Source organism: Chaetodon auriga, chromosome 18 (genome assembly GCF_051107435.1).
Source record: "Chaetodon auriga isolate fChaAug3 chromosome 18, fChaAug3.hap1, whole genome shotgun sequence".
Taxonomy (NCBI): Eukaryota; Metazoa; Chordata; class Actinopteri; order Chaetodontiformes; family Chaetodontidae; genus Chaetodon; species Chaetodon auriga.
This window is the reverse complement of record NC_135091.1, coordinates 11,108,048-11,118,398: the sequence shown is the minus strand read 5'-3', so window position 1 is coordinate 11,118,398 and position 10,351 is coordinate 11,108,048. Positions and strand designations below refer to the sequence as shown.

Genomic DNA, 10,351 nt, shown 5'->3' with positions numbered 1-10,351 from the left:
GAGGTCTGAGACTGTAGCAGGTGCAGCTCATAAAATAAACATGTCGGTGTGATGTGCACTGTCTAATCGTCTTCTCCTCTGCTCTCTGTTCTTTTTGTGTGTGCACGCTCTGCTGGACTGCTGGGTTTCTCTGCTGGGTCCATGCTGCTCCACTTATGGTGAGTCCACTAGCAAACACCCTACCTGCCTCCTGGATACTGAACTGGGACCCTAATCAAGTTGCATAATGTGATAACTGACTGTCTTACAACCAAACTGCCCCTTTTCTCTTGCTGCTGTTTGTCACAAAATCTTTTAATTCGCTAGTATTTATAATACTTCACTCACTGAACTTCCTCTTTAGGTTGTTTGTATTATTCTACTGTACATTAATGTTGTTCATATGTGGTTGTTTACTCCACCTCTTTCGGAGATGTCAAATCTTCACACTGCCTTACACTATAAGCCAATTACTTCAGCTTCTCTAATCTGGGTGTGGGTGTGTGTATATATGTAAGAGGTGTGTGTGGGTGTGTGCAGTGGCAGTAACCATGCCTTATGTTAGACAATGACAGGAGTGTTCCCTTTGTTTGTGTGTGTGTCAGTAAGAACGAGTGAAGAAGTAATCAACATAATTCAATAATCAGTTATATTCATATTACTGCACTGCAGTGTTTCTCAAAGGCTCAGTTTGTGTCAGGTTGGAATTTAACTGTCTGTGAAAGTTAAGACTGTAGGTGCGAATCACCAATGCAGACAAAGCAGCTTTGCACGAGAAAATAAATGTCTTGACAGGAGGCCATAGCCAGAATTTTAGAAACAATGAGGTCCAAGCAACCTTATCAGCCCAAATACTGGATTAATTCTGACCAAAACTCATCCACTTTAAAGACACTGATTTTAAAAAAGCATAATGTATCCACTTTTTAAAAAACATCAGTGTGTCCCATTAAAAGACTAAAAACAAAACAAAAAAATAAAACAGTTATGTGCCTCATCAACATACTGCAGTGATCCTATTCGTCCTCTAGAGGGAGCTGCCTCGCTACACTAGCACTGCCACATCCGCATCGAACGGCCCTCAAATGCGAATGGACAGCGCGGACGACCAATCACATCTCAAGATCTGATACAGTATCCCCTCTGAGCCAATGGGAGACGGCCAAGAGATGTTTTTCACTGTATGGGGCGGGTCTTGGGGATGATGGACACGTCTGACTTGAGCCCCGGCCAGATTTTCGATGTGTGGACTGTAGTGGAGATTTTTGGAGGCTGAGGGACGTACGTTATTTTTTGGAGGAGAACAGAAGTGAGAGGCCACGTTTGGAAAAGTTCCCCACACGCGTCGTTGGAAATTACAACAGGTAACATTTGATTTTACCACCTTTTAAATCACGTGATATAACATTATCGACTGCGGTTGGTCCAATGCTTTTCGGGTATTTAGCGTTTTCTATTGTTGATTTTGTTTAGGTGAATTAAGCTGTAGGTACTCAACCTGCACCAACGACCACCGTCATTAGACAAAGCTTTTTGAAACGGTTTGCAAACCGCCCTCTTCCCTCTCAAATCCGTTATCCGGGCTTGAAATCATACCTTCGGCGGCGCTTCATGGCGCCTATCTCCCTCCACATTATCCCTGTTATCATCACTCAAACTACTTTCATGTTTCTCTGTGTCCCGCTTGGCTGTGTTTGATGTGGTTAGCATCAAAGCTTTCGTGGAAACCTTTAGCGTAGCCGAAAACAATGTCGCTGACACGTTTAAAAGTCATTTTCTGGCTAAATGACTGGTCCCCGCTCGGTTGCTGGTGGTTGTATTTCCTGGTGTAGGTGAAGGCTGCAGCGACGTTCACGGTGATTTAACGTCGGCCGTTGGCTCCTCTAATCATGCTAACGTCGTCGTTACGTCTCAAAGACTCAGACTGATCAAACATCCGTCTCAGGTTTTGTGGGGCGGTTCGTGGAGCTGCTTCCGACCGCCGAGGTAACAGGGAGTAGACGGTTGTGAGAAAGCGTGAAGCTGTGGAGAGCAGCATCTCATTTGAAGCCGTTTGTGAAGTTGTGTCCGCTCCATGATGTACAGGCAGCGCCTCCTCCACGGGCAGCAGCACCGCAACACGTTGCTTCACTGCTTTTAAATCATCTGGTTTCATGCTGGGAAGTGATTTACAGGGATGTTTGACCGTAATGAAAGAATGGCTCTGATATGGTGATGAAATTAAAGATGGGACTGAGGCAGCCGAGGTGTTAGCAGAGCATCTAACATCCCAATGAAGGAATAACAGTGTGTGTGGAAAGGCATCATTTATTAGGTATTAGTCTGCTGTGTGTGTTCTTGATAATTTAAATATAAGTTGTCAGCACCTCGCCCATATCAGCTTACCAGAGCCCAAACTGATGTGTTAAAACAGCTTCTAGTCTGACCAACATCAACAAGAGATGCTCTTCAATTTATAAAGATAAGAAACAGAGAAAATGAAGCCAGTCTTTCCATTTTCGTGTTCTGATCAGCTAATATTTTACAAGTGCCTCAAGTGATCAGTTTAGAGCTGCAACGATTAATCAGGCCAGCTGATTTGATAACCGATGAATGAGTAATGAGTAATTTGTTAAGGAAAAGTCAAAATTCTCTGCTTCCAGCCTCTTAAATGTGAGAAAATAATCATCACATTAATTGACATTGGAAATGGTCGTAAGTTGCAGCCCTAGATCAGTTGGACTGTTGTTTAATTTGATCACGTTGGGTTGATTTTAATAGCCTAAAAGTGGACTTTAAACTCTCAAAAGTTAAGATTTTCCCTATGCTTTCTGTAAATGTGCCTGCGTACATTCAGTCCTTTACATGTGCGTTTCCACACGCAGCCTTAGTGTCATGCTTCGTTGACAGATGGCAGGGTTCAGCTGGTTCACACACAGATAGGCGGACAGGCAGACCGGACTGAGGTTAGATTGTGCTGACTTGTAAAAAGTCAGCTGCCATTGGCAATCATATCTATTAGATCAGCCTAATTCAGTTTTCATCAGTTCAGTCAATGTCTGCCTGGTGCCACAGTCAGACGTAATGTGAGTGGCTACCTCTCAAGTTATCTCTATTAGTCTCTTTCTGAACAAACATACCTGACTTTATCAATATATCTGATGTATGCCTTTTGCAATTCATTGTTTGACGTGTGCTGCAACTTTCTCATGACTTACCATCACAGGCAAGTGGTTAGAGTTAGATTTAAGGGTGATTGTTAATAGCACAGCTCTAATATTAGTCTGCCTACGCTGTGCGAGCGTGTGCGTGTGGCCTCACAACTCCTCTTTGGTGCTCAAAGCCTTCTCGTCGTGTCTCCTCAGGGGGAAATGAAGGTAGGTTAGATAGAAATGGAGGGCATCAGGGCAGGGACAGACAATGTCATGGACAGAAGGACTGTGCAGGCTGCAGTATGTCTCATCATGTTTTAAAGCAATTTCATTGGATTGTTTTCCATGAATGGCCCAGACCCTGTTTGACTTTGCATCACAGTTTATTCTCCTGTGATGGGCATAAACTACACTGCAGGTGATGCCACGCTTAATTCTCTCTATCGTGGTCTTTGTGGTCCGTGCTGGCCCATCTCTGTTTGAAAATGGAGCACAAGGCTGTAATCTTTCTGCACAACCCTAAAGCTCTCTAACAGAGGAGTGGAAACCCTGTGGAACTGAACAAATTACATAACAGTGTCGCCATCCATCCAGCCACGCCGCCCGCCAGCGACATTAAGGAGAGAATGAGTTTTAGAGCTTCTTGCCCAGTCATTTTTATGGAGATGTCTGCTTTTAAAATTTCATTGTTGTGATGCTTGGCGTGCTGATTTCGGGAAATATCAAACAATCAGACTTTCTTAGATTCTATGTTGGCATTACAAATGTGTTCCCATTCGTTTGAGAGTGGAGACAAATAATCCAATCAGCACAGAGCTAAGGACCTGAAAAATAACACCTTTCTCTCTATACTCTCAGCATCTTTTGAACGTCACATGCTTCACAAAGGTATTATTTTCTGCTGTGCTATTGTGTGGGATTGTATTGCATTACAGGTGTTGTTTAGTGCAGCAGTGCATGAGCAGCTTCAAGTTTTCACAATGTGCAGCCACGCTGGATACTGAACAAGCTAAAACATTTACTACTTAACATAACTTAGTGCAAGCAGGAAGGATTCTTGCTTTGGTAAGCTGGAAGGGAAATCCAGCAGTGAGCATGTCTGTCGCTCTGGTGTGCTTTTCCTGTCAGGCCCCTCTCTCTGTGTGTATAGTTTATCTATAATCACTGGGGGCCATGTTCATTCTCAGACTCTCAGGATGTGTAGAACAGTGGCGGCACTGTCAAACCCACTAATGAGAGAAGCCTTAATTGGTTGTTCTGGTGGGAGAATCTGCTCATTAAAGGTAGCTGGAACTAACTAGAATAGTGCAGGATTTCTTTTTTCCTCTCAGCATGGCTGTTGTCAGGCAAAAAAAGGGTACGTTCACAGTCATTCTGGGATCATGTGTATTTTATGAAATGATGTTTTTGAATGTATTTTCAGTGGTTTGGTTTTCAATGTGTTGCAGCATGCAGGGGTCAGAGCTGTAGCAGTTGAAATTAAAGGTCTTGCACTGAGATAAAGAGACTGATTTGTCTACTTTGTCTTAAGATGGCTGATATATAGTCATATTTTAGGACTTCTTAAGGGTTTCTAATGTGTCACTGCTGCATTAGTTGAAGGAAAACACTACATATGCACCTTCAGATTCACCCACTGTACCCAATTTCTCTCTCTCTCACCTTGTGAGATGCACAAAGGCAAGATGGAGAGACGTGGAGACAAAAATAGGAAAATGGGAAACCAGAGATGGAGTGACAAAAGCAGAAAGGAAGGAGCACAGAAACGAGCAGAGAGGAAGAGAGGCTGAGTGAGAGCGACAGAGAGTGTGAGCGATATTGCTTAACCATTCGGAAAGGCTATGGGAACATCCCTGTGTGTGTGTGTTTTCATCCTGACCCTGTCGGTTCAGCAGGAGCACAACACGTCACTTCAGCTCAGGCACACACGGACGTGGCCCCCACTGTCCCACGTGGAACCGAATGACCAGAAAAGAAGCACATACAGAGAAAACTTCATCCTCCCGCAAGGTGTCACTTAAAAAATCAAAATGCAAAGAGTTCCAGTTGATTACATGTATCGTGGATTAGCACATTGCATCGTCCTCCTCTAGTCTATCAAAGTGGTTTAAGACTGTAAATCCAAATCACAATCTTGCATTTCCACGATCGCAGCAACACAGGGACAGTCACAACAATTACCAAGGTGGACATATTCTACAGTGTAGCAGTCGGCCGTGACCGGCAGAGTATTAGCCTCTAGCTTTCAGAGCCGCTCGGCCGGCGGGCACCGCGGGACTTGCATTCACGCAGAGAAGATCAGAGAGGCATGGATGAATGGAAACTGTAATGCAATGTTCAGCTTATTACCGCTACAGAGACAGTGAGGGAAGGAGGGGGGTGAGGTGGGAGAGTGAAAGAGATAGAGATGTAAAGGATGTGTCCAACAGAGGGGACAAAAAGGGAGGCAGAGGGAAGAGAGTTAGCTAACTGCCAAAAAATGTAAATGTATAAGTGTAAGATAAAGGCTTAAAATACGCTGTTATCTTAATTGCATTGAGCCAAAAAGCGTAATGGAGTTTAATAGAATAGTCGTAGATTAGCAGAGTCATGTTGTTTTGTTAAATAAGAGGGTCTATTAGAGGAGAATAGAAAATCCTTGTGTTGAAGGGGGACATTTTTACACCAGAGAGGGAGAAAAAGAGGGCAAACCGCCTTCCCCAGCAAGTGTCCGGCTCTGAAAGAAGCAACAGAATAAAAAACAGAGAGAGAGTGTGGGCCCGTGGCTTTGGCGGGGGGCCAAACATAGTTAAAAACAGATTAATCAGCATAGGGTCACATTCTCACAGAGAGAGGCTGAACGGAGCATGGCACGGCGGGCCAGAGCCTTCGTCTTTTTAAAGGCCACATCTTAGGGAGCAGCACGACAAAGTGCTGGCACCGAGGTTTATATCGGCAGAAAAGTGGGTCATGTTGTGCTTTCGGTGCTGATACCTGATCTAAACATCGGCGATAGCGTGGTGACACATCATCCACACAAGTTCAGAATATCAAGCAAATTGGAGAAGATGAGATTCTTCTTTCCGTGTGATCAGCGCAGTTCATTTTTCTGAGCCAGCTCGTCAGCCAAGTCTCCTTAATCATCCAAGATTAAGGAAAGACATTCAAGATATTTGACCAAGAGCACAAGAGAGTGTTGAATGCCAAAAATGGGATAATGAACCAATTAGGGATGCATGATAGTGGATTTTTGCCAATATGCTGATATTTTCCTGCTCATTTTGGCCAATAGTCGATGCTACGACTGACACATGCACGTATTTTTTCCACCTAATTGCAGGAAACAAAACAGCACTGAAGAGGTAATAATATGGCTTTTTTAAAAGTGTGATCAGACATTGATTTAACCAGATAACTACAGGTTATTTGTGTATAACTCCAGTTAGATTTTTAGATAAAAGGATAAAAGGCCACCTGTGTTTCCAAACATCCGTTCATGCTCAGAAACCAGTAACTTGAATTGAATTCCCCGCCTAATGTGACCTAACTACCACATTTTTGTGGTGGATTGTGCCTTTAAATCTGCTGTCATCTGCTAAAACAAAAGATTTTCTTAATTTTATTAGGTCATTCATTCTTTCACTGATGGATTGATGGATTCGCTCATTCGTCATTTCATTAATTTAATCGTTCATTCATTCACTTCATTCATCATGTGTTGACCATTCACTCACTGGGGCTGTCAGAAAAGAGTCGGGGAAGGGCTTGAGAAGAGAGGAGGAGGGGGAGCGCAGAGGAGGTGGGATATCAGGGCAGAGTGCTGAAGAGGAAGGGATGAGGGGAGGAACAGGAAGGGAGAGGAGAGGAGTGTTTGGGAGTCCAGACCAGCTAACTTGTTGTCATTAGTGGCCTTTGAGAAGCTCTGAAGTTTGAGAGGTCCACCTGAGACAAAGGGAGGTCCGGGGGAAAAATCCCTGCAACACATTTTAGATATGAGGACGCCTGTGAAGTAACAGCAGTTAGCTGAACAGAAGCTCCATGGGGAGGAGGTGGGACTTGGGAAACACTCAGAAAGATGTGTGACTGTTCCTCAATCAATCAGAGAACACAAATGTTCAGAGACAGACACAAAAACACGACTGTACGGATGTGTTGCACTCCGCTCATTTCCTGTTTTTATGGTCCCTGATAAGAGACACACGCATACTGAGACGCATGTGTGGCTAAAAATGAGCACTGAAGATAGGCTAAAGATGGAGGGATGGGAGATAAACAGAGTGAAACAGGAGAAGGGTTTGAAGTTGCCCCCTTCACCACACTTCCTGTTTCCTGGTTATGGGTCAGAGGTCAGTGGTCTGGGATTAACTGATACCAGGCGCCTAAATAATCTGTCTGATCATGTCATTCAGAGACGGCGGCTACAACATATTTCACATGATGACGTGCACGTCCAGACTTTAGTGGCAACAGTGTCCTCACAGTAATGGAGAAAACAGGATGAGGTTCTGAAAATGAGGACATCTTCTGGTGTTCACAAGGGGAACATCTAATTTTAGAGTTAGGGGTTAAGGTTAGTAGTTAGAGCATTAATGGCAGGCAGCTGTGAGTTGATGTGTGTTTAAGTGCTTTACATTGTCTCTGTGCTTACATTGTGCTTTATATTCAGGGATGCACGTAGCATTTTTAGACTCGCGATGGCTGATATGACCTAAAAATTCTACAAACCCCTGCAGAAAACCCCGTGAAACACATCTCTGCAGTCAGCTCTGTGCAGAGGCAGAGATATGAGTCCCTGCATGTGCATCCACTCGCCACATCAGGCAGCTGTGATAATGAGCCTTGATGCCCATGAAGTCATTTGTTTTGCCAGAGCACCTGTTGTTACCACCCTCTATGGGATGTACGTCGCCATAGCAACACCACACCCACTGCTACTGGGGGGAGCGCCTCCATCGAGCTGTGCGTCTTTTCACCTCAAGTTTCGCCATTTTTCTTTTTCTTTCACTCACTCGCTCTTTCTCCCCCCCCTCCTCAAGCCAACGCCTACTTTCTTCCTCTCTTTTCACTCCCTCTCTCACACATGCAGTAAACTGTATCACCTCTCATGTGCACTCGTGTGACCCACCCATACTTTCGCTCTTTGTCCCTCACACACACACACACACACACACACACACACACACACACACAGTCACTCGCACATTCACACAGACAGGCCTCTCGCGCCTGACTGCTTTAATCGCTGAATAGGGGAGTTTAGCGGCTAACAATAGTAGTTATGAGCTGACCCATTATTCTCACTCACACACAGAAAGGCAGACTTGTAGTGCTGGAACATAGGGTTCATGAAATGTGATTTAATTTTAGTAATAGTAACATCAACAGCCTTTTTCTTCTTTCAACATTTGCCACATTGATTGTTCTCTACTTTGCATTTAAAGCATCAGCAAAGTACCAATAATGCTAAGTAATGGTGATACCGTGTAACAGTAAAACACTGCATCCATACATTAGCATTAAATCAGTGTTTGGTGGTAAAGGACATGCTATTACAGTCGAATGAGGCCGAGCCTGCAGTATTATTACTGAGTTATAGTAGCATTGAGCTGAATAGAGTGTGTTGGTGTTTTTTGAAGAGGAAAACTCAACGGTTTTACTGCCATATAGTTTTGCAGCTGACAATAGCAGTTATGAGCTGACAGTAATGATACGGTAAGAAAAGTAATGACATAGGATCTGTCATTTAAACACACCTTATGAGCTGACCGTTCATTTGCTGAGCTCAAACTGAAGGCGGCAGGGGGAATTTGTGTCAGCGTGTGTGTTCTTTGAGAGCAGCGAGGTGTCGATCAGGTGTAGCCGGGAGTGGAAGAGACGCGCAGAGACGGAGAGGAAGATGAAGGGATGAATGGACGGACAGACAGGCAGGCAGACAGAGAGACAGACAAACATACATGGGGATTATCCCTTGTGTAATCCTCAGTTTGAGGGTCAGAGTGCAGCGTAAAGGGACGGGCATGTTCCGAATTTTCACACCAGCAAGCCCGTGTGTGTTAATGTGTGCGTGCACGAGTGTGCGATTGACAACACAAACCCACAGCGAGTGTGTTTATCAGCGATTCTCTGTGTGCGTTTGTCTTCAAATCCCTTCACGTGTGCGCGTGTAACTGTGTGTTTGGTGTATCTGTGTGTGTATGTATGTGTGTGTGTGTGTGCATGTGCCATTGCGTGACAGATGGACAGATCGTACAAGAGAACAGCACAGATTAGGATTCTGCGCTCTTGTGTGCGTGCATGTGTGTGTTATTTCAAAACCAAACTGGGGCTCAGTAACTGTCAGCTGTTGGCCTGTGGTGGAATAGTTTGAAAAGCTGTTAGCTTGTTGCATCAGCGTTCAGCGTTTTGGGATGTCCCGGTGCGATCTGCTGGATTGGATTTTTAATTCATTAGTCCCGGCCGTATGATGGCCAATTGATTTCCAGTGCGTCGTTCATTGAAACCCATTGAACTTGGCGCACACCAGCTGTCACCAGCTTTATAGCTCAGTTGAACCACTAACACAGCCTTCGATCAAGTGAGCTCGTGGAGTGACCACGAGCTAACTGCAATTAATGATATCCAGACTGACAGCAAGCAGTGCCTAGTAACGTAGGTGCTGTTGTGTGTGTGTGTGTGTGTGTGTGTTTCAGACATGAGGTTGAAAGCAGCTGGTTCTGACAGCTAATACACTCCGCTCTTACACTAATCCACACTGCACAGCACCCAACACAAGCACACGTGTGCACACACTCTCACACACATATCTCAGGATAAGATGTATAAAGTTATGATGTAATAACACCTGTTACTACTTTCACACACAGGCTGTTGACCCTGGTTCTAGACCGCTGAATCACTTCCCACATCGCAGATCTTATCAAGCGACTCATTTGGAAGAGCCAATCGGAGCCTTTAGGTGGGGCTGAGATTGGGAATTACATGTGACTGCGCCAGAGTCCGAATCTAAACATGTCGGGTGTCTGTTCTGTTGGCTTTAGGAATAGTTTATCACTTTTCCCCTCTGGTATTTTGTGAATTGGGTTGGAATGATGCAGCGATTCTAATTGTTCCTCCCTTGATGGCTATGATGAAGGACTAGAAAAGTGCAATGCCAACAAAAGAATCCACCAACACTCGTGTGACTTCCATGTAGCGCAAACAAGATTCCAAACTCAAAAATTGTGAATCACTGTCACAGTCATAAATATGCACAAAAAAATATT

At 44.4% G+C, this 10,351-nt stretch overlaps 1 protein-coding gene across 13 annotated transcripts in view; it reads left to right on the top strand.

The window, feature by feature from the left end:
- epb41l2 (erythrocyte membrane protein band 4.1 like 2) overlaps positions 1–10,351 on the top strand; it is a 48,187-nt gene continuing 37,836 nt past the window's right edge. For 4 of the 13 annotated variants that reach the window (XM_076756462.1, XM_076756461.1, XM_076756465.1 and 1 more), the window contains exons 1-2: positions 7–158; positions 1,011–1,343. The gene's annotated coding sequence lies outside the window, so the exon portion shown is untranslated. Of the gene's footprint in view, positions 159–1,010; positions 1,344–10,351 lie in introns of all 13 variants that reach the window. The other 9 variants (XM_076756470.1, XM_076756469.1, XR_013078516.1 and 6 more) reach the window with 8 other exon arrangements.